Below are 27,376 nucleotides of genomic sequence, written 5' to 3'. Positions count from 1 at the left end.
TGCTGTAGGGTTGGAACTAGAAGCTTTCTTGGGGCCCATGGTCACTTATTTTCCAGAAACAGCACCGAAAACACTGTAATAATACGAAATATTCCGAGTGTATGCTTGGATGTTACCGTGGAGGCTGGCTGGTAAACAATGGCACAGGCGGCACATGTGAGGCTGGCTGAGGGCGCACATTGGACGCGTCTCGGACGAAGGCCGCTGAGCGGGTTTTTGTCCACTATGCGGGGCAAAATTTTAGCGATCAAAGCGTCCGCTATGCGGATTGTCCGCTATGCAAGGCGTCCGTTATGCGGGGGTCCACTGTACTTGCCTGTGCACCTGTATGAAGTTGCAGGAGGTAACTCCTCATCATTGCAGCGGTAAAGAACCTGCTTTCCTGTCATCGGGAGAGATTATTCACTGGTATACTGTGAAGACCTAGCCAGTGGATTGTCACCAACACCTGTGACCCCCCTCCCCCCCTTCCCTCATCAGCAACGGCTACGATCTCAACAACACTTCAACAACACGCAGTGTCACCAACACCAGTCACCCAAGTTTTATAAATATTAGCGTTGAATTCAGATATCATTTATATTTTTCATTTTTCATTTTCTTTAATGTAGGATCAATATTTCATGTTTACGTGTTTTATATTTTATATTCTAATTAATAAAGTGTATGTTTGTCAGTTTTTATTATTTTTCTATGCATTAATTTTCCTGAGGAGGAGCCAGCCTGAGTAATACTGACTGAAGTTGTTACAGGGCTGAGTAAGCCTTCACAAGTGGCGACCTTGCCAGGATCAACTCTACTGAATCAAGATTCAACTCCATCTCGAATCTACCATTGGAACTTCAACGCCGCATACCACAGACGGTTACCACCAGCCATGAGTAATCATTCTCTATGGTAGGACTACAGTACAGGTATTTAAAAGATTTGGTGATTGTTATAGTCTCAATTTATTGTAAGTCAAGTCAGGCAGGATATAATATTTAATTCTGCCACCTAATTTTGTGTGAGCTTGAAACACTTTGGAGGATTAGACTCTAGGGACCCGAGATTTTCCAGTGACAATTTGTTTCATTGAGCTCTTTATTATATCAAGGGAACTGTTGTAGGACACTCTTGATTTGTTGGTGAGAAGATTGGATGGTCAAGTGACCCCATTCTACTTACTGTTTGCTCGGAGCCGGCATAGAACCCTTCGTTTTAATTAATACATGTTGTTTAATTGAAGCAGGGATCGAGCCCTCTGCTTTATTTACAGTTTGAGCGGAGCAGGAATTGAACCCTCTGTTTTCTTTAATACCCATTTCATTTCCCCTGATTAAGTTATTCTTGCTAGTATGGAGGAATACCAGTTTTGGATGAACGCTGGAAGTAAGTTAGGAATAACAGGGAAAAATTTAGATTCTTTCATTAGTGCTAAGATCCAGGAAAGACTTGAAAGAGAGAGAATAGAAAGAGAAAGAGAGGATAAAAAGGAAAGAGATCGAATTGAAAGAGAAAACCAAGATAGACAGTTAGAAAGAGACAGAGAAGACAAAAAGGAGCGTGATAGACTTGATCGTGAGGAGAGAGCTAAAGTACGTGAAGAATAAGTTAAATTAAGGGAACTTGAGGAAAGAGCAAAGGATAGAGAAGTTGAGGAAAGAGCTAGAGAACATGAGTTGAGAGAGAGAGAGAAAAGGATCGCGAGCTCGAACAAGTTCGCCTTGAATTAGAGAATAAAAAGTTAACTTTCTCACAACAGCAATTAGATGAAGGAGTAATGGAACAACGTGCAGCTAGTGCACATATTCCAACACCTAATTTACCTACCTTCACAGAGGGGGAAGACATAACTTCATACATTATCAGGTTTGAAAATACTGCTACCCTCTGTGAATGGCCTGCTGACACATGGGCTACCAGGTTAGGAATGTTATTTTCTGGTACCGCTTTGAATATCTATGCAACTTTGTCGCAGGATATCATATGTAATTATAACCTACTGAAGAAGGCGATCCTTAAAGCATATCAAAAAACCACAAATTCTTACAGGAAAAATTTCAGGTATGCCACCTTACAGCCTGGCCAGAACTTTCAGCAGCTACAGGTTACACTCTTTCGTTTGTTCAACTTTTGGATAGAGAGTTCAGGAATTGATCACAGTTATGAATCTCTTAGAGACTTCATGGTTGCTGACCAGTTCCTGACAGCTCTTCCCCATCAGATACGAACATTCATCAGAGAACGTAACCTGATTAAAGCTGAGGAAGTTGCTGAGGCTGCTGACCTGTATGCTGAGGCTCACAATTCCTATAAAGACCTAAAGGGATCGAACCCTAAGGGCAAGGGTTCATCAGACCTTAGGAAATCAAAGCCTCTAGTGGAAAGTAAAATGACTTCTTTTATTCCTGTTTGTCATTTGTGTGGTGTTAAGGGACATAAACGTCCAGATTGTCCTTCTAAGAAGGTCCAAAAAGTTGGAAGATGTTTTAAAGACTGTAATGACCAAGCACCCTTCTGTTCAGGAACAGTTAATGGACTTAATGTATCTACCATTTTACGAGACACTGGATGCACATGTATGGTCATTTCTGATAAGCTGTTCCCTAATCTTAAAGAAACTCATTCCTCTGCTATACTTTCAGACTACTTGGGCCGTATGGACACTTTTCCTACCATCCGTTGTTACATTAGGTCTAAATGGTTCACAGGTTGGTCTGAAGCCGTACTAGCTCCCATCACTTCTTGCTCCGTACTAATAGGTAATGTAAAAGGTGCCATTCTTCCTTCTGAGGTTGACCTTTCAGCACCAAAGATGGACATAAGTGTTTCAGATCCTCTTCTTGTAGAGTCAGAGAAGCCCCTCGAAAGTTCAGATGAGACAATGTCTCGCGAGATTCATGTGGGATTAAAAACCAGTGATGCTACTCTCGAAAGTGAGGAAGTAGGATCACCGGTTCACTTGTTAGATGAAAGTGAAGATATCACCTCCGATACCATAAATGTCTTGACTAGGGCTCAGGCCAAAGCCCAGGCTTCTCCTACTGTCTATCCTTTGATTTTCCCTGACTTTAGGCCTTTAGATATATCGAAGGACTCCTTTGTCAATTTACAACGTAATTGCTCTTCTCTTCAGAATTGCCGTAATGCCGCTAAACAAAATCAAGTGATCCAAAGGAGAAACTTTTCATATAAATTTGAATATATAAAAGGTATCTTGTACAAGTCAGTATTCAAATTAAATTCAGATGAGATAGACTATTCCATCTTAGTTGTTCCAAGTCAATGCAGAGAGACTGTTCTTAAAATGGCTCATGCCCTACCAGTGGCCGGACATTTCTCGCATCGTAAAACCTTAAATAAAATTAGGGAAACCTATTTTTGGCCAAAAATGTCCTCAGATGTCACTACCTATTGTAGATCGTGTAAAGTTTGCCAACTGTCATCCTCCCGAGGTACCAGGCGAGTACCTATGGTCAAAATGCCAGTCTTTACAGTACCTTTTGAAAGAGTAGCTATTGACATCGTTGGTCCTTTATCTCCACTTTCATCTGGGGGACATAGATATATATTAACATTAGTTGATTATGCTTCGAGTTCCCCTGAAGCCGTTCCCTTAAAGACCATAACTACTACAGAGGTGGCTGAAGCCCTTTTGTCCATCTTCTCCAGGGTGGGCATCCCTAGAGAAATTTTGTCTGACCTTGGGACACAATTCACATCTGACTTAATGCAACATCTATACCAACTTCTGGGAGTGAAGCCTCTCTTCACCACTCCCTATCATCCCAGCTGTAATGGGAGGATTGAACGCCAGCATTCGATTCTAAAGTCAATTTTAAGGAAACTTTGCTCCCTTAAACCTAAGGAGTGGCATCGTTACCTACCCTGTGCTTTGTTTGCCATGAGGGAAGTTCCCAGTGACTCTTTGGGGTTTTCACCTTTTGAACTTCTCTGTGGTAGACAGGCCAGAGGCCCATTGTCCATCCTTCATGACTTATGGACTAATGAGGAGGTAAATGCTGAGGTTCAGTCTTCTTACCAGTTTCTCCTTGACCTTAGATCCAAACTTGAGGAGACCTCTGACATAGTTTCGAAAAACCTAAGCTTGTCAATGGACCAGTACAAAACCTATTTTGATTCCAAAAGTCAGAGGAGAAGTTTTAAAGTAGGAGATGAAGTTCTGGTACTTTTGCCTATCAAGTCAAATAAATTATTAGTAGCATGGAAAGGTCCATATAAAGTATTAAAAATTTGTGGGAAAGTTGACTACCTCATAGAAGTCAAGGGGAAACCTAAGCTTTATCATATCAACATCCTTAAGAAATATTACCGAAGAAATTCGGTTAACTGCCTTAATAACTTTCACTTAGTTTTTCCACACAAACTTGATTCGACAACTGAAGAATGTAAGGTGTGCGTAATTGACACCTCTAACTTAGACTATGATGAAGAACTACATGACTTGGTGACTCTTGACCACTCGGGCACAACCAACATTAATATTAATGAATCTTTGGATGACCATAAGAGACATGAACTACTTCAATGTGTGAGTAACTTTTCAGACGTCTTTACTGATATTCCAGGTGTTACCTCCACGGTAGTCCATAAGATTGACTTAGTGACTGACAATCCTATCAAACGGAAATTATACCCAGTTCCAGTTCACCTTAGGGATGCATTTGACCAAGAGATAGACAAATTATTAAAACTAAAGATCATTGAACCTTCAGTATCTGCATATTGCTCACCAGTAGTCATGGTTAAGAAGGAGGATAATTCATATAGACTTGCTATTGACTTCAGAGGCCTTAATGCTATAACTCGGTGGGATGCTGAGCCTATGCCCTTAATTGATAGCGATCTACACAAATTTTATGACTCTTCCTTCTTTTCAGAGATTGATATTGCGCAGGCATATCATCAAGTAATGTTAGATCCTTCTTCTAAGCAGTACACCGCTTTTCCTACACACCAAGGACTGATGCAGTATAGAACTATGCCCTTCGGTTTGGTAACTGCCTGTGCTACCTATGTGAGACTGATGAGAAAGGTCTTGGGTAATATGCCAAATGTTTCAGTTTATTTTGATAACATTTACGTAATGACATCCACGTGGGGCGAACATATCCAAACATTAACATCAGTTTTGCGTAGGTTACGCTCACATGGCCTCACTGCCAAGCCGAAGAAATGCTTCCTTGGGTATAACAAGATTAGATATCTTGGACTGATACTTTCTAATAACTCTCTGCAGCCTCTCCCCAGTAAGATCAAAGCTTTATTAGAATTTAAATTCCCCAAAACCAAGAAGCTCATGCGTAGCTTTCTTGGTTCTGTAAAGTTTTATGCACGGTTTATCCCGAACCTTACTGATCTTACAGGCATCTTATCGGACTTCCTTAAAAAGTCTGTGAAGGAACCTCTTGAACTTTCCGACGTAGCTCGGGAAAAGTTTAATGAGATTAAAAGTATCTTTTCGAAAGACCCTATACTTAAGATTCCAGATATTAATAAAACATTTTGTTTGAGAACTGATGCCTCCAATACTGGCTTAGGTGCGGTGTTACTACAATACCATGATGGTACTCCCTTCCCTGTATGCTTCCTAAGCCGGAAACTCCTTCCCGCAGAAACAAGATACTCCACCATAGAAAAGGAATGTTTAGCCCTTGTGTGGGGTATCTCCAAACTTAAATTTTATTTGCTGGGAAAAGAATTCATTTTAGAAACGGACCACAAACCTTTGATATACCTAGAAACTTTTAAGGGAACCAACAGTTGCCTCTTGAGGTGGACATTGGCACTCCAGGCTTTTAAGTTCCATATTGTGTATATCAATGGTTCATCCAATTATTTCTCTGACTGGTTAAGTCGTGACAGTCAGTTAGAACTTTTTCCTCGCCTATTCTTCTTATACTCCTTGACTATAAATCTTGGTATGGGGGAGTGTGAGGGAAAAGTTCAATAGATAGGAGTAGCGATATAGTAACAATAGTTTCATTGCCGGCTACTTGTTAAGGTAGGGTAAGTCAAGCTCCCGCTATTCCCGCCTTTTTTTTCCCCCACCCCGAAAGTGATAGTTTGACTGCCGGCTGCTTGTTAAGGTAGGGTCAGTCTAGCTCCCGCTATCCCTTCCCCTCCTTCCCCCCCCCGAAAGGTGACGTGTTGGGCTCTGGTCCAAACAGTAATCACTAGACTCACAGCTCCCAGCACTACTGTAAGTACATGCCTGCCTTGTATTCTAGTGGATTTATTGGTTGAAAGCTTCACTTTTGACCAATAATAAACTTAGTCCTTTCAGTCTTGCTCAAGTTGACTGTTGTAATAATCACCACGTCTTTTAGGTATTGTACTTATCATGGAGAGTGATTTCTTAAGCAGTGGGTAACCTGTCTATCTTTCCAGCTTAGATGACAGAGAGGGTCACCTGTCAATCAACGAGTAGAACTGAAGGAGACGGACTAACTTCCTGAGACGTCCCATGATATAGATACTTGCCTGTGCACCTGTATGAAGTTGCAGGAGGTAACCCCTCATCACTGCAGCGGTAAAGAACCTGCTTTCCTGTCATCGGGAGAGATTATTCACTGGTATACTGTGAAGAACTAGCCAGTGGATTGTCACCAACACCTGCGACCCCCCTCCCCCCCCATCAGCAACGGCTACGATCTCAACAACACTTCAACAACACGCAGTGTCACCAACACCAGTCACCCAAGTTTTATAAATATTAGCGTTGAATTCAGATATCATTTATATTTTTCATTTTCTTTAATGTAGGATCAATATTTCATGTTTACGTGTTTTATATTTTATATTCTAATTAATAAAGTGTTTATGTTTGTCAGTTTTTATTATTTTTCTATGCATTAATTTTCCTGAGGAGGAGCCAGCCTGAGTAATACTGACTGAAGTTGTTACAGGGCTGAGTAAGCCTTCACAAACACGATATATACTCCAGAATGAATAAAAGAAGTCATAGATGTGGCTGAGGCCGACGAGAGATTGTCTGGAGACAGGACAAAATACTCATGGAATATTTCGCTATCATCAGCTCTATGGCTTATTTATCTATCACAGTTCATCTAATATGAAATAATAAACAATATAAATAACATAGAAACCTGATATATAGTCCAGAATGAATGAAATGTCATTATGTATGTGGCGGTGGCTGACGAGAGTTTGTCTGGAGACAGGACAAAATACTCCTTGAATATTTCACTATCATCAACTCTGTCTTATTTATCTATCACGGTTCATCTGATATAAAATAATAATATAAATAACACAAACCTGATATATACTCTAGAATGAATAAAATATGTCATGTAACAGGTGGAGGTGGCCACAACCGCTCCCTCTTTGTTGTGGTAAACACTGCCATCTAGTGACGGCCTTTTTGAAGCTGTGTATTATTATTATTATGTACATTATTATTATATATGTATTATTGTGCATGTTATTATTATTGTATTACAGTGGACCCTTGCCTAACGATATTAATCCGTTCCTGAGAGCTCAACGTAAGGCGAAATTATCGTTAGCCGAATTAATTTTCCCAATAAGAAATATTTTTTATTTTTTTTTTTATTATCACACTGGCCGATTCCCACCAAGGCAGGGTGGCCCGAAAAAGAAAAACTTTCACCATCATTCACTCCATCACTGTCTTGCCAGAAGGGTGCTTTACACTACAGTTTTTAAACTGCAACATTAACACCCCTCCTTCAGAGTGCAGGCACTGTACTTCCCATCTCCAGGACTCAAGTCCGGCCTGCCGGTTTCCCTGAATCCCTTCATAAATGTTACTTTGCTCACACTCCAACAGCACGTCAAGTATTAAAAACCATTTGTCTCCATTCACTCCTATCAAACACGCTCACGCATGCCTGCTGGAAGTCCAAGCCCCTCACACACAAAACCTCCTAATGGAAATCAAATTAATCTGTTCCTGACACCCCAAAGTATGAAAAAAAAAATTTTACCACTTGAAATATTAATTTTAATACACACAAACTGAAAAAGACAGGTACAATTACATGACACTTATCTTTATTGAAGATCTGGTGATGATTGATGGGATGGGAGGAGGGGAGAGTGTGGATGGTGTTAATGTTTAGAAGGGGAATCCCCTTCCATTAGGACTTAAGGTATCAAGTCATTTTCCGGGGTTACTTCCCTTCTTCTTTTAATGCCACTAGGATCAGCTTGAGAGTCACTGGACCTCTGTCGCACAACAAATCTGTCAATAGAGGTCTGTATTTCCCGTTCCTTTAAGATTTGCCTAAAATGGGCCACAACATTGTCATTGTAACAGTCACCAGCATGGCTTGCAATAACTGTGTTAGGGTGATTTTCATCCATAAAGGTTTGCAGTTCAACCCACTTTGCACACATTTCCTTAATCTTTGAAGTAGGCACAATGGATTCCACAACTGGCATAGACGTCTCAGGGTTAGCCCCAAACCCTTCAAAATCTTTCTTAATTTCCATACTAATTCTCACCCTTTTTATCACAGGGTTGGCACTAGAAGCTTTCTTGGGGCCCATGGTGACTTATTTTGCAGATGCAATCACTAAAAACGCTGTGATAATATGAAATGTTCCGATTGTATGTGTGGATGCGACCGCGGTGGCTGGCTTGTAAACACTGGCACCCACGGGACAAGTGAGGCGCGCTCAGGCCACATGTGGACGCGTCTCGAACGGAACGAATCGCGTTGGGCAAGTTTTTTAGCGCTAGCTGATGCAAAATTTTTGCGTTAAAATGTATCACTAGGCGGATTTAACATTATGCGATGCGTTCGTTAGGCGAGGGTCCACTGTATATTATTATACTATATACATTGTCATCTTCATCCCCTGCAAATACAAACAAGATTTTTATTAACAGGTGAAATTAACAAACAAAATTTAGCTACAACAGGTATTTATATTACAAGAGATATGGGTAAACTGCTGAGCAATATATGTATTATTATTATTATACATACAGTATTATTATTATTATTATTATTATTACAATGTAAATAATTTGTAATTTTCATTCCCACAAAAAATATAAGATTTACTGTTATGCATTATTGCAATAATTGTATAAATAATGTCAACCCATTCACGACTGCATATTGGAATGGCCAGTCTTGAACATAGTCAAGCAATGGAACATTTCTCCTACGTTGAGCTCAATTTCAAGGTACAGTGGAACCCCGGTATTCGATATTAATCCGTTCCTGAGAGCTCATCGAATACCGAAAATACCGAAAAGCGAATCAATTTTCCTCATAAGAAATAATGGAAATCAAATTAATCCGTGCAAGACACCCAAAAGTATGAAAAAAATTTTTTTACCACATGAAATATTAAGTTTAACCCTTTCAGGGTCCGTCCCGTAGATCTACGGCTTTACTGTGAGTGTCCAAACCGTAGATCTACGCCATGAGCTCAGCTCACTCTGATAAACTGTGAGTGGTACATTTGGGCCTAGATATGAGAGAATACATCTATGTGGTATGTGTGCACCACATAAAACAGATCCTGCAGCACACTGTGTATAATGAGAGAAAAAAACTGAAATCATGATTTTTCGATTAAAACAGCAACTTTGCAGTGTTTTTTCGTATGTTTTTTATAGTTGTATTTGTGATTTCTTGGTCTCATTTGATAGAATGGAAGACATATTACAGAAATAGAGATAATTTTGATTGGTTTTAGCACTGGAAATGGCTTGAAACTGAGCTCAAAGTAGCGGAAATGTTAAATTTTTGCCGATATTCAAGAGTAAACAAACGACCTCACACATCTAATACACGTCAGCTGGTGGGTCTAATATACATTCACAAATATGGTGATGATATTTATACAATTATTACAGTATTGCATAACAGTAAATCTTCTATTTTTTGGTGTGAATAAAAATTCATTATGTGAATAAAAAATCAAAATGGAATTTATTTGTAAAGCCTCAGGACATAACTAATGAACAGAGGAAATGTTAGTTTAGTGCCAGGAATGCCTACATTGTTTATTCTGGACCCTATTTAGAAATTGGAATATTTTGAACTTTGTGTTAAATTGGCCAAATTAACAATTTCCAATCACTTTATTTTGTAGTTGAAACAGTTGACTTGGCGATTTCTTGTGCTCAATCGATAGAATAGAAGTAATACTAGTGAAATAGCTAAGAATTTGGTTGATTGGAATAATGTAATTGGCCTATAATGGGAGTCAAAGTCGGCAAAATCGCCGATTCGTAAATATCGCTGACACATCAAAATTCGCGAGAGCATAATTTTGTCAGTTTTCCACCAAATTTCGTACTTTTTGTTCTATTACCTTCACAAAAAGATTCTCTACGATTTCATAAGAAAAAATAACAAATTTTTTTTTTGAAAATTCTTGGACACTGGTGCGTGACTCCAGATTTGGGCCTTGGACCCTGAAAGGGTTAATGCAATAGAATAATTACAATAGCAACAATAACAATAGAATAATTGACACCTTTAATGAAGATCTGGTGATGATTGATGGGATGGGAGGAGGGGAGAGGTGTTAGTGTTTAGAAGGGGAATCCCCTTCCAGTAGGACTTGAGGTAGCAAGTCCTTTTCTGGGGTTGCTTCCCTTCTTCTTTTAACCCCTTCAGGGTCCAAGGCCAAAATCTGAAGTGGTGCTCCAGTGTCCAAGAAATTTTGAAAAAAAAAAAATTATTTTTTCTTACAGAATTAAAGAGCATATTTTTGTGAAGGTAATAAGACAAAAAAAAAAATTCTGATCAGTACTTACCGAGATACAGTGCCAAGAAGTTTGTCAAAAATGATGTGGTGGCGGCAACATCGCCGAATTCCACATACGCGCATTACATTATTTTGCGGTTTTTATTGTTTTTTCTTTTCTTTTCCAATTTTTTTCTATTTCTACTAACATTTCGGGCCTGAGAGACCAATACTGTATATAATGTATATATATAAACTCACTGTATTGAACACAATAACCGCACTAAAGTTATTATCAGACTATTGTTTACCACTGTTGTTTATTACAATAAACATGCACAAATCTTGTATAATACTAATGTTCTATCATATATTTACATATTTACAATCACTGGACATGGTTTTAGAAGTGCTGGAGCTTGTGGAACTCCTTGAAACAAGGCACCATGCACAGAGGCACCTTACATTCCTCACACATAAACCGAGTGTCTTTGCGTCTTTGTTGCCGTCGTTTTGTTTGTGCACAGACGATGCATCTCTTCTGAGCAAATTTCTTATGAGTTGAAGGAAGTTGTATTATGAAATGATCACCTTCCCTCCTCAAACGCTTGGGTATATCCTGAGGAATTCGAGGACCGTGTTGTATAGCAGGTGTTCTTACCTGGTACTTCATTATGAGTTGTCTGACAACAGACAAACAAAATTCACCATACGGTGGTCTGTTGCCAGTCTTTATTTGGTACATATTATATGCATTGAGCATTGAAATGTCCATGAGATGGAAGAAAAGTTTCATGTACCACTTGTAACTCTTACGAACACAGTCAACAAAACCAATCTGCATGTCACATTTGTCAACCAAGCGCATGTTTTGTGTATAATCAATCACTGTCACTGGTTTTCGAATACGTTCATTAGTCACTCGATCAACTTTGCCACTGTCTTGCATTTCATTACGGTGAATGGTTGTCAACAATGTGACATCTCGTTTGTCATGCCACCGTAATGCCATGATGTCATTGGCAGTAAACACCTGCACGTCATCACCACGAACACCTGCGTTGAGCCTGGGCATATGTTTACGATTAGAACGCACTGTGCCACACACATCTGTCTTGTTCACTCGCATGAAATCACTGAGTAATGGGCTTGTGTACCAGTTATCGGTATATAATGTATGGCCCTTACCAAGATAAGGTGCCATCATGTTTCTCACTACGTCACCTGATATACCCAATAACATCTTGGTATCTTTCAGTGTTTTACTACCCGTGTATACAACAATATCCAACACCAGGCCACTGTCACAATCACAGAGTACAAACAATTTTATACCAAAGCGGTTCCTCTTGCTCGGTATATACTGCTTGAATGACAGTCTACCTTTGAACAAAATCAAAGACTCGTCAATTACAAGATTCTTGAATGGATAAAAGTATATCCTGAACTTTTGTTTGAGATACATGAAAACATTTCTAATCTTGTATAACCTGTCACTTCTGTCAGGCCTGGTTTTGTCAGAGAAGTGCAACATACGTAACAGTAAGATAAACCTGTTCACTGGTATTATTTCACTGAAGGATGGGGTACAAATTAGCCGATCTGTGGACCAGTATGCTTTTATATTATGCTTATAGACGTGAGGCATAAGCATTATTGTTGCAAAAAGCAAATACATTTCTGCAACAGTCGTCTCTTTCCACCTGTGTAGTCTTGACTGTGGTGATAAGATCGTATTTGCCATGGTGTACTGAAAATACTTATTACTTTCCCTGACAATAATTTCCATCAATGGCTGGTCAAAGAATAATTCAAAGAATTCCAGTTCATTGGCCGTGGTTCCAAGGGGACAGGTAGGTAGAATTCCACTTTGAGAGTCATCAAAGTGGTGAGGGCTGGGAACAAAATTGGGATTTTGCTGCCAATCCCAGATACGGTTTGCTGGTGGATACTGGACATCATAGGCTGGTTGTACGGGTGGTTGTGGCGGGCTGGTGGGTGACGCTCCGCTTTGTCCTTGAACTGATGAGTCAGCAGCGTGGGTCCCCGCGTGGCACAGCGAGTCACGCATGGCGGTGCCACTACCACCACCAGCCCCACTAACACCATCCACTGATGTCTGTGGCCCATCCATGCCAAGTGTAGCCACATCATCCTCACTATCACTACCTAAAACGGGTGTAGGGCCACGGGATGTACTCCGGGATGTACTCCGTCCCCTGGGCACAGCATAGGGTACACTACCCGAGCACATGCTGCGGCGAACATACCGACGCTTCACTGGTGAATATGTTTCCTCACTATCACTACTCGAATGATCGTCGAGCGCAATAAAATCACAATCCACGTCAGAATCATCGTCATTACTGAAGTCAGAGGCCAGACCACGGGAAAATATTAGTTTTCTCTTATGTTTAGGAACACCCGACCGTGAGTCACGAGTGCCCACACCAGAGGTAGAAGGTCGAGGATCGTCGGGGTTTTCTGCACTATTATCGATATCCTGGTCATTATTTTCGGTCACTAACTTATCAAAGCCGTAGAATTCGTCTTCATTTCCACTTCCATCAGTGTCAGAACTATCAGACAGGAAGAGGAGAGTCCCAATTTTCCGGGGAGTGAGAGCTGACTTGCGACAAGGCATGGTGAACAAGGGTGACTGAGCCGGCGTTCCCACAATGCTATGCAGGCGCCTAGATTTTTTGTTTACGGCGCACACCCACGGCGCAGACCCATTCTCTCATATGTAGGCCTATGAGCGCTTTCGCGCTAAATTTGACGGTGCTAGAATTTTGGCGTAGATCTACGGTTTGGACACTCACCGACCAGCCGTAGATCTACGGGACGGACCCTGAAAGGGTTAGTAATACCATCCTTCCCAGGCGACGTGGAGCTACCCTTAGTTAGTGCTGCATCAAGTTCAAAGTTAGTGAAAGGAAAGTTACAGAGCAAATCAGTTTCTCCCTTGCATCATATTTGTCCATTAATTTTGCCTGTGTGATACTGGGAAGATTGTCATAGGTAGATGTAGCAGCCCAAGCACTGACTAACTCATTCGCACAGTGTAAGGGATGAAGGTATGCGATCTGACCATTTCTGTTACCCTTAATTCTGTTTATGTCCCTCCATGCCCGGTTAAGTGGGGTGTGAGCATTGAGATCATTGACAAATTGTTCCCAGTCTGTTTGCCACAGCTCTATCATATGCTCTCTGGCAGCAGCAAGGGCAGTTTGGAAGAGCCTCAGCATTTCAAGGGTACGCTGGTTTCTATGGACTAGGCCTAGTCAGCGAGCAGTGTGTTTCAATGTTCGAAGTTTAAGATCATTGTAATAGATATGGTTTTTATAAGAGTTATGACTGTTACGGAAGTTAGTCGGGTTTAGAATACCAGGAGCTTTCAGTGGAGGCTCTAAGTAGTTCTGAATACTACTCAGAAGGTCATTGTTAAAAGTCTCAACAGAGGAACACTTCTAGGAAATACACCAGTCAGTCACATGTACGACAAAGTCATCATGTTGATCAGGGGGAACGTTAAAACAGTTTCCGTTTGAATATCCCACCAGGTAGGATAGTATTACCAATATCTAGTGAGGTTAACCTTGGAAATGGTCTGATGATTTATCTGTTACAATGGAAGACTCGCAGCTGGCAAAAGTAATGTTGAAGCCAAGACATAGATCAAATACACCTCCATAGATATGTGTGGGTTCAAGGTCACTTACAATTTGTACATTATCATGACTGTTCATGAGTGACAACAGTTGTTTACCATTACGATTACCAAACTGAGTTTCCAATGCTTTTGTCTCTTGCATTATAATCGCCAATAATAAGAGTAGGTTCAGACTGAGCACAAGTTGGGAGCTCCAAGTAATTAAATTTATCGGCAGGAGCATACAAGTTAAATATGTTGAGAGCATAGTTCCCAATATAATTCCTAACACCATGGCATTGTAGCCCCTCTATTTTCTTATGTGTGAGAAGTTGATGGGGAAGTGATTTTTTAATATATAAAACACATGAGTTAGGAGATTTGAGGTTATACATAACAAATGAGGGCAGTTTAGGGGGTTGAGATTTTTCAGGGACTCTGCTCTCTTGTAGACACACACTATCAATGGGTTCAGTAGTTACTTTATGATGAAGGTCAGGAAATCTTTTTCTAAGTGATGCAATGTTCCAACTTAAAATAGACAGTTTATACTAGTTTGGTTCCATTGTAAAAGTCCAAGGATAGTATTCAATTTCTCCGCAAAATGAAAAAAACTTACTAAATAGCAAATAGATGTAATCAATATCAGTATCATCAGTATTATCCTTACCCATGAGTCTCTTAAGTGCACTTCCATTATGGAGGCCTTGTGGGAGTCTTTGTTTGCAGAGGGCATGGAACTCTTAGTCTGTGAATGTATGGCAGGTGACACTATTCCTTGCACTCACCTCTCCACTTCTATTACACTCATCACTATCATCACAGGTACCATTTTCCTCATCGTTATGACTAAAATTATGAACACCAGTGCTGCATAGACCAGTATCGACAACCGGGTCACCTCCACACTCAGTATTTATCAATACATTACACTCATCATTTTTACTATCATGATGGTCACCACTGCCCTTATTATCTTCACTGTGATTGAAAACACCACTATTAGACTCATCACTTTTGTAATTATCAATACCACTGCACTCTTCAGCTTGTTCATCACCACACTCATTTTCATAATGGCTGACAATCTGTGTGTTGCTGTACTCATTTGCACCCTCTGTAAGTTTTTCTTCCCAGTGCTCAAGTTGTTGTTTCAAGCATCATTGTTGCTTCTCAAATACTGTTATGCATAGCTGCATGTTGTGTACCATCCGAGCAAGACTAGCTTCACCTGGAGGTATGAAGTCCTGGTCAGCTGAGCAAGGTGGCTGACTGACAGCTGACTTAGCCAGACAAGTGTGTCAACACCAGCAACATCACTAGTGTTTATACCAGATGTGATCGTGCTCTGGTGATGAACTCCCAGAGTGACTTGCTCAACCACATAAGTCTGAAACCAGGCATGGGCCAGTATTCAGACATAAAGTATCTGGTAGGCCTACCTCCTCATCATGGGGGGTGATGAGTGAGTCGGGAATCCTGCGGTTGGCAATGTGGGCAGCTTTCACTCTGCAGTCAGCATGAGCAACTGTGACTCCTGGGGTCTTACAGTTGATACATTGTAATGCAGCAGTCTGGTGTTTCTTGATCATATCATAGCACTGGTGAAAAGGAGGGGCCTTGGCACACACTGCACACCAGTGTGACTTAGCTGGGTATTTCCAAGCAGTGTGACCCCAGCGCTGATAGCATCTACGGTGAGGTGGTTTGTACAAGGCTATTTTGTAACTCCTGTTAAGTGCTGCCTGAGAGTGGATATATGATGGTGGAGTCCCTTGGCCAATCCACTCAGCCAATATCAGATCATTTGGAAGTCGACGAGGGTTTGCAACTTGATCTGACAATAGGAATTTAGGATCCAAGCACTTATTGACATTGTGGATAACAATAAGCACTTTAGGTGATCTTGGTGGGGCAGCTTGGAGTTGGATGTTAGCATATTTATAATTAAGAAGTTTTTCTACGAATGCTTGGTTGTTAGTAACAAAAACGTAATTATCCTCATCATGACGAAAACGAATCTGAAGGTTTTCCTCTGGGTTGTCTATTGTAGCTTCGTAAAACCATCTATACTTGACCTCAAACTCAGTGTTGGCAGGAAAATCAAGCCTAACCATTCTGCGATGGCTGGTGTCACTCTCGTTGCATCTTGCAATAAGCCTCCTTTGAAATCCTCTTTCTTTTTTCAAAGCTTCCTTACTTCTATAATGTTTGAATTTGCCTTCACCATCATTTACTTTGTTCACATCCATAGGTCACTTCTAGTTCAGCTGCTTGAAGTGAGAAAGTCAGTCTCTTACACTTGGGTTAGCAAAACCACCTTTATTCCTTTGAGAGTTAATGTCAGTGCAAGTTTGCATTCATTCACTAGGTGTGTGAAAAGTTGAACACTTTAATCCAGTTGCTCAAATAATCAAAAGCAATTTACACATTGTATAGGTAGAAATATAATGATTGCAAATTGTTACTATTACAATCTTAACTTGGCGCTAAACTCATTAGATGAGATGGCAAGGAAAATAGAAGTTAACAGGCTGACTCCTGCATAACACAGTTTAAATGTAACCTAAGATAAGATAAGATTTCGTTCGGATTTTTAACCCCGGAGGGTTAGCCACCCAGGATAACCCAAGAAAGTCAGTGCGTCATCGAGGACTGTCTAACTTATTTCCATTGGAGTCCTTAATCTTGTCCCCCAGGATGCGACCCACACCAGTCGACTAACACCCAGGTACCTATTTGCTGCTAGGTGAACAGGACAACAGGTGTAAGGAAACGTGTCGAAATGTTTCCACCGCTGGGAATCGAACCCAGGCCCTCTGTGTGTGAAGCGGGAACTTTAGCCACCAGGCCACTGGGCCACCGGCCTAATCACTCAAGAAAGTATTCATGAAACTGAACATCATGCAGGAGTAAGCTTGTTCACAGTAAAAGATGCAATAATCGCAGTAAAAATGACAATGGAAATAGTCATCTGGTCTGACTCACCCGGGCTATCCCAGACAATGCACACACATGCTGCCATGCATGGCAACTCATGCAGCTGCACCTGTGTACAAAATTTACTTAATTTTATAAAAATAGCATAAATTACACACTCACAGCACAGATGAACAGTGCAATTTGATGTAGTACCAGGAATTTAGCAGTAAAGTTTCAGTCTGAATGAGAAAATGTATTAGAAAACAGAGTAACGACACTAGGACAAGCAACTTAATTGTGTAACCATATTTAATAGTATAGTTACACTGAGCAGACAATGCATTACATTGAGTTAATAAATGTAAGGAGTCACTACACTGAAATAAATTCTGAGCATTTTGAAGTCTTAATACAGGCTTACAAAGGACATATAACTTTCTATAAAGCAAAACACTGTTGCTGAAAGTCAGAAATAATCCTAGTGTAGAGGTGAAAGAAAGTTGATGTAGTTACTCTGGGTGGGGTGTATCTGGCGACCCACGCACCAACTACATAACACAGCGTCTTCACAGGAGGCGACTTCTGAGGGATGAATATGCGCTTTCTGACAACTCGCAGAACCTCCGACCTTATCATCAGCGCTCAAAATATCTTCTTTCTTCACCTGGTCTGTGAGCAATAGTGGACATGTTCAAGCATGGAGAGATATGTGGGTGGTAGCAACACAGCTACTCCGCTCTTCATCCGACTTATCAACCCACACTAAGCCACTAGGTAAATGTTTGCTTTTACTGGCATTTTACTGGCAATGCAAAGCAGTGCAGAGACACTGAAAGCAGATTTCACACTGGCTTTCTCAGGCTTTGCTTTCTCGATGCAGGAAAACATTGGTATGGCTGGAGCACTGTAGAACGTTCACAGAGATGTGCTGTGGGTCAGAACAGCTGTAACTGCAGGCTAACTTGGCTTGGACTGGCTGGCTTGGAGTGCTGTTTAGCCTGGATCAGCTAAACCCGCCCTCATCCTATATGATGATAATGGCGATGAGTTAAGGGATACCAATGAATAGGAAAGTCAAGGAAGGGACATTTACCTCACTAGACGCAAACAATATGGGTGTAAGTGGCATGCGGGTCTTATAGTGCCACTCTCAAGGTCACCCACCATGCCAGGCATTCCTCAGCCATATTAAGCCTATGTTGGTACCGATGCTCGCACCTTGTCCTGGGTCAGCGAAATCTGCTGCAATACTCATGCAAATAGTTACTCCAAACCTACAACACTTAACACTTCTAGCACATGTGCCTTGGAATGACAGACGAATTTTCACATTGTGCACAAACAAATCAGCACAAACTTACTTTGTCCATAGCTGAACCTCTGGCATATCCTACTTAAAAAGCCATCTCTGGTAGCCAAAGGAGTTACCAGGTACTGCAATGATCATTAAATTGTTCTTAACTAAGCCACTACAGGAAAACACTGGTATGGCAGCAACACTGTAGAAAAAATATGTACAGTATACTACATGCTGGGGGTCAGGCCAGCTGTAAATGCAGGCTACCTTAGCTTGTCCTGGCTGGCTTGGAGTGTTGCTTTCAAGCCTGCTTGAATGTGCTTGCTAAACCCATGTCAACCACTTGGGGATTTGCTTCTAGCAGGCAAATAGGCACACAGGAGACACATTCGTAAGAAGAGTGAGAGACAAATCGTGGAGTGCTGCCAGGGCTGACACTGGCACTCAAGCAGTTATGAGGACTGGCAAAATCTGCCTCTAGACCGTAAGTGAATAGAGGCGAATGGCTGAGTTCCAAATCAAGGAAGGAGGGGAGGAGGCAGGCAAGGGGTAGTGAAGGTAGGCCTTCTAGAGTCACTTCAAATCAACAAGTTTGTTTCACTAGGTATATCACTAGTCACAGCTCACACATAAGAGTTCCAGCAACAGTGCAGCTGCGATCCAATGATACGAGTTGCATGATGAGTTATCTGTCGGGTGAAATAAGCAGTTCTGAGATAGAAGGCCTAGGACCTCACTCAACACACACATGTCCTCTCCCCTCAACCACTCAGGCCCTACTCCAGGTACACAGAAATACAGTTATACGTAGTGTAAATTACCTTGGATAACCCAAAAAATCCAGACAAAGTACTCACCTAATTATACTCTCATAATTGTGGTTGCAGGGGTCGAGACTCAGCTCCTGGGTGCTATACTATGCTTGTAGATATTAAATGCGTAGTAAACATGACTGGCAAATAATACACATTTACACTTGCTGAGGGATCAGACATGATGACGACTGCCAACTGCGTCGTGTGTAATACCTGTTGGTTCACGAGTGGCTCTCTCTGAGACAGAGAGGCAAGCAGAGAGACAGAAAGAGAGACAAGCAGAGAGACAGAAAGAGAGACAAGCAGAGAGACAGATAAGCAGAGACAGAGATAAACAGAGCTAGATAGACAGACAGAAAGCTAGACACAGACAGACAGACAGACAGACACATGTTTGTGTGTAACAGTGAAAACAAATTTATAATTTGAGCACACTTACAGAGGTACAAAAAAAAATACAGATAAGAGCAGCATGCCAAAGCCACTTATACTATGCATAGCATTACGGGCTGGCTTAAAATTAACTTAAGATTAACTAAGCAATGATGAAATCAGTGAAAAACATTAATGTAAACTGATTACTATAAAGCACAAGTGAGTATTACAAAGACAGGTCATATGGTTGCATGCATTGTTGTAAATTCAGTAGAATGGAGTATTCTGTTAGGTAGTGAATTTAAAAAATAATAAAGTTAGATTGGGTTTTAGGTTTAACATTTATGTGATATAATTGTGAGAAACATTTAAGATATACAATTTATAAGGTTCAGTTATTCAGTATTTATTTGGTTTTGGGTGAGTAAGTGATCTTTGAGAAGAGACTTGAATTTATAAACAGGTAGTGTTTCTTTTATATTAACAGGTAATGAATTCCAGATTTTAGGGCCTTTTATGTGCATTGAGTTTTTGCATAGCGTGAGATGGACACGAGGAATATCAAAGAGTGATCTGTGCCTTGTGTTATGGTCATGTGTTCTGTTGAGGTTGGCAAGGAGATGTTTGAGGGGAGGGTTAATATCAGAGTTGAGTGTTCTATGTATGTAATAGGTGCAGTAATAAGTATGGATGTTTTGTATGGTGAGTAGGTTGAGTGTATTGAATATTGGTGGAGTGTGCTGCCTGTAGTGAGAATTTGTTATCATTCTAACTGCAGCCTTTTGTTGGGTAATTAGTGGTCTGAGATGGTTACTTGTTGTTGAGCCCCATGCACAAATTCCATAGGTGAGATAGGGGTAAATAAGAGAGTGATATAGGGCCAGGAGGGCTGACTGTGGAGCATAGTACCGTATCTTCGATAGTATGCCTACAGTCTTGGAAATTTTCTTAGAAATTTGTTGTATATGTGTATGAAATTTGAGTCTATTATCAAGGTGGATTCCTAAGAATTTTCCCTCTGTTAGCTTTGTGATAGGTGATCCGTTTATCATTATGTTAAGAGGGACATCTGTAGCTCTGTTACCAAACTGAATGAAGTAGGTTTTGTCAATGTTTAGTGTAAGTTTGTTAGTACTCATCCAGGTAGATATTTTCTGTAATTCGGTATTTACAGTATTGGCTAGCGTGACTGGGCTCGGGTGGGAGAAGACGTATGTTGTGTCATCAGCAAATAGTGTGGGTTTGAGTAATTGAGAAGCATTTGGTAGGTCATTTATGTATAGGAGAAAGAGAAGAGGGCCAAGGACACTTCCCTGTGGGACACCAACTGTAATTGGTTGTGCAGAAGAGTTTGCCCCATTTGCGTACACATATTGGCTTCTGTTGCTGAGGTATGACTTGAGGTAGTTGAGGGAGTGCCCTCTTATACCATAGTGTGATAATTTTACGTGGAGCAAGTCATGGTCAACTGTATCAAAAGCTTTACGTAAGTCAATGAAGATCCCCAGTGGGACTTCTTTTTTCTCTATTGCAGTGTATATATGTTCTAGCATGTGTATAATAGCATCATTAGTATTTTTATTAGGCCTGAATCCAAATTGGCAGGGGTTGAGTATGTTTTGGGAGATAAGGTAGGAGTAGATTCGTTTATGAATTAATTTTTCGAAGATTTTTGAGAGAGGGTGTAAGTTGGATATTGGCCTATAGTTATTCAACTCTGTTTGGTCTCCTCCTTTGTGGATCGGGGTGACCCTTGCTATTTTGAGTACTGTAGGGAAGGTGGAGGATTCAATGGATTTGTTAAAGAGTGTTGCAATGATTGGTGATAGCACTTGTGACACTTTTTTGTATATAAAGGGTGGTAAGGTATTTAAATCTCCTGCCTTGTTTTTTAGTGCGTTGATAATAAGGGAGACTTCGTATGGGTTAGTCGGAGCTAGGAACAGTGTGTTCGGGTAGTTGCCGGTGAGGTAGTCATTTGGTGGGGTATCTGAGCTTGGGATTTTATTGGCAAGGTTTTGTCCTATAGTGGAGAAGAAATCATTGAGTCTGTTTGCTGTTTCTGTTGGTGGGAGTTGGGGTTCATCTGATTTTGCTAATTTTATTTCGCTATTTCGTGATATCTTTTTTGTTCCCAGAATTTCTGATAGGGTTTTCCAGGTCTTTTTTATATCACCTCGTAAGTTGGATAATCTGTTCTCATAATACAATTTTTTTGCCCTTCTTATCAGGCTGGTTAGGATTGACGAGTAACGTTTTGTTTGGTCTCTGGTTATGTGACCCATTCTGTACTGTTTTTCATATTGGTGTTTTGTATTTATGGATTTGAGAATGCTGGGTGTTAGCCAGGGACTGTTCAGTCTCTTAGCTGTCATCTGCTTAGTTTTTTTAGGGCAGTGCTTGTTATAGAGGTATTGAGTCTTTTTTAGAAAATTATTAATACATTCGTCAATATCTGTATTGATTTCTAGCTCAGTGTGCCAATCAATGTTTGCTAATGCTGTTGTGAAGTTAGCCAAGGCAGTGGATGCTCATCAACTGTCACCACAACTGCACTGTCAGCAGTGGATTGACACTCGTCAAAGACAGAGAGAGAAGCAGACAGAGAGACAGGTAAGCAGAGACAGAGATAGAGAGCTAGACAGACATGTTTACATATAACAGTGAAAACAAATGTCACCATTGCTGCACTGTCAGCAGTGGACTGATACTTGTCTTACATCATGCTTTAAGGGAACATTATTATTATTATTATTATTATTATTATTATTATTATTATTATTATTATTATTATTATTATTATTATTATTATATACTCCTGCATATCCAAAACATTGCTGGGACCTATAAATACTATGTATATATTTCTAGACAATGGTATGTGACTGAGGTAGGTGAAAATGTTTTCCTGTCACTGTGTTTGTGACTACAGTGGACCCCCGCATACCGATTTTAATCCGTGCAAGAGGGGTCATTGGTATGCGAAATAATCGGTATGCGAATGAATTTTCCTCATAAGAAATAATGGAAATCAAATTAATCCGTGCAAGACACCCAAAAGTATGAAAAATTTTTTTTTTTACCACATGAAATGTTAATTTTAATACACACAAACTGAAAAAGGCATGCACACTTACATGACACTTACTTTTATTGAAGATCTGGTGATGATTGATGGGATGGGAGGAGGGGAGAGAGAGTGTTAGTGTTTAGAAGGGGAATCCCCTTCCATTAAGACTTGAGGTGTCGAGTCCTTTTCTGGGGTTACTTCCCTTCTTCTTTTAATGCCACTAGGACCAGCTTCAGAGTCACTGGACTTCTTTCGCACAACATATCTGTCCATAGTGGCCTGTACCTCTCGTTCCTTTATGACTTCCCTAAAGTGTTTCACAACATTGTCAGTGTACAGGTTGCCAACACGGCTTGCAATAGCTGTGTGAGGGTGATTTTCATCAAAAAAGGTTTGCACTTCAAGCCACTTTGCACACATTTCCTTAATCTTTGTAGTAGGCAACTTCTTCAATTTCTCTCTCCCCTCCTCTGAACCAGTTTCCTCAGGTCTGGCCTCTTGCTGTTGAAGTTGATCTATCAGCTCATCAGTGGTTAGTTCTTCATTGTCCTCCTCCACCAACTCTTCCACATCCTCCCCACTAACCTCCAACCCCAAGGACTTTCCCAATGCCACAATGGATTCCTCAACTGGCATAATCCTCTCAGGGTTAGCCTCAAACCCTTCAAAATCCCTTTTGTCTACACATTCTGGCCACAGTTTCTTCCAAGTAGAGTTCAAGGTCTTCTTAGTCACTCCCTCCCAAGCCTTACCTATAAGGTTTACACAATTGAGGATATTAAAGTGCTCTCTCCAAAACTCTCTTAGAGTCAGTTGAGTTTCTGAGGTCACTACAAAGCACCTTTCAAACAGAGCTTCTGTGTACAGTTTTTTGAAGTTTGCAATAACCTGCTGGTCCATGGGCTGCAGGAGAGGAGTGGTATTAGGAGGCAAAAACTTCACCTTAATGAATTTCATGTCCCCATAAAGTCGCTCTGCCACGTCTGTAGGATGACCAGGGCCATTGTCTAACACCAGGAGGCACTTAAGTTCTAATTTCTTTTCAGTTAGGTAATCTTTCACATTGGGGGCAAATGCATGGCGTAACCAGTCATAGAAAAAGTCCCTAGTGACCCATGCCTTACTGTTTGCCCTCCACAGCACACACAAATTCTCCTTGAGGACATTCTTTTGCCTGAACGCTCTGGGAGTTTCAGAGTGATACACTAATAAAGGCTTAACTTTGCAATCACCAGTAGCATTGGAACACATCAACAAAGTAAGCCTGTCTTTCATAGGCTTATGTCCTGGGAGTGCCTTTTCCTCCTGAGTAATGTAGGTCCTGCTTGGCATTTTCTTCCAAAACAGGCCTGTTTCATCACAATTAAACACTTGTTCAGGTTTCAGTCCTTCAGTCTCTATGTACTCCTTGAATTCATGCACATATTTTTCAGCCGCTTTGTGGTCCGAACTGGCAGCCTCACCATGCCGTATCACACTATGTATGCCACTACGCTTCTTAAATCTCTCAAACCAACCTTTGCTGGCCTTAAATTCACTCACATCAGCACTAGTTGCAGGCATTTTTTTAATTAAATCCTCATGCAACTTCCTAGCCTTTTCGCTTATGATCGCTTGAGAGACGCTATCTCCTGCTAGCTGTTTTTCATTTATCCACACCAATAAGAGTCTCTCAACATCTTCCATCACTTGCGATCTTTGTTTCGAAAACACAGTTAAACCTTTGGCAAGAACAGCTTCCTTGATTGCCTTTCTGGTGCCCACAATAGTAGCGATGGTTGATTGGGGTTTCTTGTACAACCTGACCAGGTCGGCGATACGCACTCCACTTTCATACTTATCAATGATCTCTTTCTTCATCTCTATTGGAATTCTCACCCTTATTGCTGTAGGGTTGGCACTAGAAGCTTTCTTGGGGCCCATGGTCACTTATTTTCCAGAAAAAGCACCGAAAACACTGTAATAATACGAAATATTCCGATTGTATGCTTGGATGTTACCGCGGAGGCTGGCTGGTAAACAATGCCACTGGCGGCACATGTGAGGCTGGCTGAGGGCGCACATTGGACGCGTCTCGGACGAAAATCGGTGAGCGGGTTTTTAAGCGGTATGCGAGGCAAAATTTTTGCGATTAAAGCAAGCGGTATGCGGATTAATCGTTATGTGATGCCAACGGTATCCGGGGGTCCACTGTATTTGAGTACTATTTCAGTACTTAATATTAGTGTCAGAATAAAAATTAGCTATTAAATCACAAGAACTACTACCAGTTGTAATTATCAGAACATAAAAAAAATGTACAAATTAAAAAAAAATGAGAAAAAAAAGTATATCGGCAACACCTCTGCAAGCGACAGTGCTTCATGTTGCCGTCAGGTGAGCGACAAGTGCCGACTTTGCGGCCTTATATCTCTGTAAGTACTGACTCTAGATTTTTTTTACATTGGTTTATGTAAAAAAATGTCCTCTTTATTAACCCTTTGACTGTTTCAGGGCCCTCTCTGAAACTGTCATTCTATGTCGCCAAATATTCGAAAAAAAAAAAAATTATTTTTTCTCATGAAAATGTTAGGAATATTTTTACTAGTGTTTTAAGCCTAAAAAAAATTTTTTGCCATCAGTACTTACCGAGATATAGAGCCGCAAAGTTTGCAGAAATTTATTTTATTTTATTTATTTATTTATTTATAATTTGAGCACACATACAGAGGTACAAAAAAATACAGATAAGAGCAGCATGCCAAAGCCACTTATACTATGCATAGCATTACGGGCTGGCTTAAAATTAACTTAAGATTAACTAAGCAATGATGAAATCAGTGAAAAACATTAATGTAAACAGATTACTATAAAGCACAAGTGAGTATTACAAAGACAGGTCATATGGTTGCATGCATTGTTGTAAATTCAGTAGAATGGAGTATTCTGTTAGGTAGTGTATTTAAAAAATAATAAAGTTAGATTGGGTTTTAGGTTTAACATTTATGTGATATAATTGTGAGAAACATTTAAGATATACAATTTATAAGGTTCAGTTATTCAGTATTTATTTGGTTTTGGGTGAGTAAGTGATCTTTGAGAAGAGACTTGAATTTATAAACAGGTAGTGTTTCTTTTATATTTACAGGTAATGAATTCCAGATTTTAGGGCCTTTTATGTGCATTGAGTTTTTGCATAGTGTGAGATGGACACGAGGAATATCAAAGAGTGATCTGTGCCTTGTGTTATGGTCATGTGTTCTGTTGAGGTTGGCAAGGAGATGTTTGAGGGGAGGGTTAATATCAGAGTTGAGTGTTCTATGTATGTAATAGGTGCAGTAATAAGTATGGATGTTTTGTATGGTGAGTAGGTTGAGTGTATTGAATATTGGTGGAGTGTGCTGCCTGTAGTGAGAATTTGTTATCATTCTAACTGCAGCCTTTTGTTGGGTAATTAGTGGTCTGAGATGGTTACTTGTTGTTGAGCCCCATGCACAAATTCCATAGGTGAGATAGGGGTAAATAAGAGAGTGATATAGGGCCAGGAGGGCTGACTGTGGAGCATAGTACCGTATCTTCGATAGTATGCCTACAGTCTTGGAAATTTTCTTAGAAATTTGTTGTATATGTGTATGAAATTTGAGTCTATTATCAAGGTGGATTCCTAAGAATTTTCCCTCTGTTAGCTTTGTGATAGGTGATCCGTTTATCATTATGTTAAGAGGGACATCTGTAGCTCTGTTACCAAACTGAATGAAGTAGGTTTTGTCAATGTTTAGTGTAAGTTTGTTAGTACTCATCCAGGTAGATATTTTCTGTAATTCGGTATTTACAGTATTGGCTAGCGTGACTGGGCTCGGGTGGGAGAAGACGTATGTTGTGTCATCAGCAAATAGTGTGGGTTTGAGTAATTGCGAAGCATTTGGTAGGTCATTTATGTATAGGAGAAAGAGAAGAGGGCCAAGGACACTTCCCTGTGGGACACCAACTGTAATTGGTTGTGCAGAAGAGTTTGCCCCATTTGCGTACACATATTGGCTTCTGTTGCTGAGGTATGACTTGAGGTAGTTGAGGGAGTGCCCTCTTATACCATAGTGTGACAATTTTACGTGGAGCAAGTCATGGTCAACTGTATCAAAAGCTTTACGTAAGTCAATGAAGATCCCCAGTGGGACTTCTTTTTTCTCTATTGCATTGTATATATGTTCTAGCATGTGTATAATAGCATCATTAGTATTTTTATTAGGCCTGAATCCAAATTGGCAGGGGTTGAGTATGTTTTGGGAGATAAGGTAGGAGTAGATTCGTTTATGAATTAATTTTTCGAAGATTTTTGAGAGAGGGTGTAAGTTGGATATTGGCCTATAGTTATTCAACTCTGTTTGGTCTCCTCCTTTGTGGATCGGGGTGACCCTTGCTATTTTGAGTACTGTAGGGAAGGTGGAGGATTCAATGGATTTGTTAAAGAGTGTTGCAATGATTGGTGATAGCACTTGTGACACTTTTTTGTATATAAAGGGTGGTAAGGTATTTAAATCTCCTGCCTTGTTTTTTAGTGCGTT

General features: G+C 40.4%; 1 protein-coding gene across 12 annotated transcripts in view; it reads left to right on the top strand.

The window, feature by feature from the left end:
- Hen1 (Hen1 methyltransferase) overlaps window positions 1–27,376 on the top strand; it is a 371,894-nt gene that overhangs the window by 28,272 nt on the left and 316,246 nt on the right. For 2 of the 12 annotated variants that reach the window (XM_070097631.1, XM_070097628.1), the window contains exon 2: window positions 22,237–22,378. The exons of the other annotated variants lie outside the window; for them this stretch is intronic. The gene's annotated coding sequence lies outside the window, so the exon portion shown is untranslated. The remainder of the gene's footprint in view (window positions 1–22,236; window positions 22,379–27,376) is intronic. 12 annotated transcript variants of the gene reach the window in all.

The sequence above is a fragment of the Cherax quadricarinatus genome, chromosome 58 (assembly GCF_038502225.1).
Source record: "Cherax quadricarinatus isolate ZL_2023a chromosome 58, ASM3850222v1, whole genome shotgun sequence".
Lineage (NCBI taxonomy): Eukaryota > Metazoa > Arthropoda > Malacostraca > Decapoda > Parastacidae > Cherax > Cherax quadricarinatus.
The sequence above is the reverse complement of the archived record's forward strand: the minus strand, read 5'-3'. Positions and strand labels throughout refer to the sequence as shown.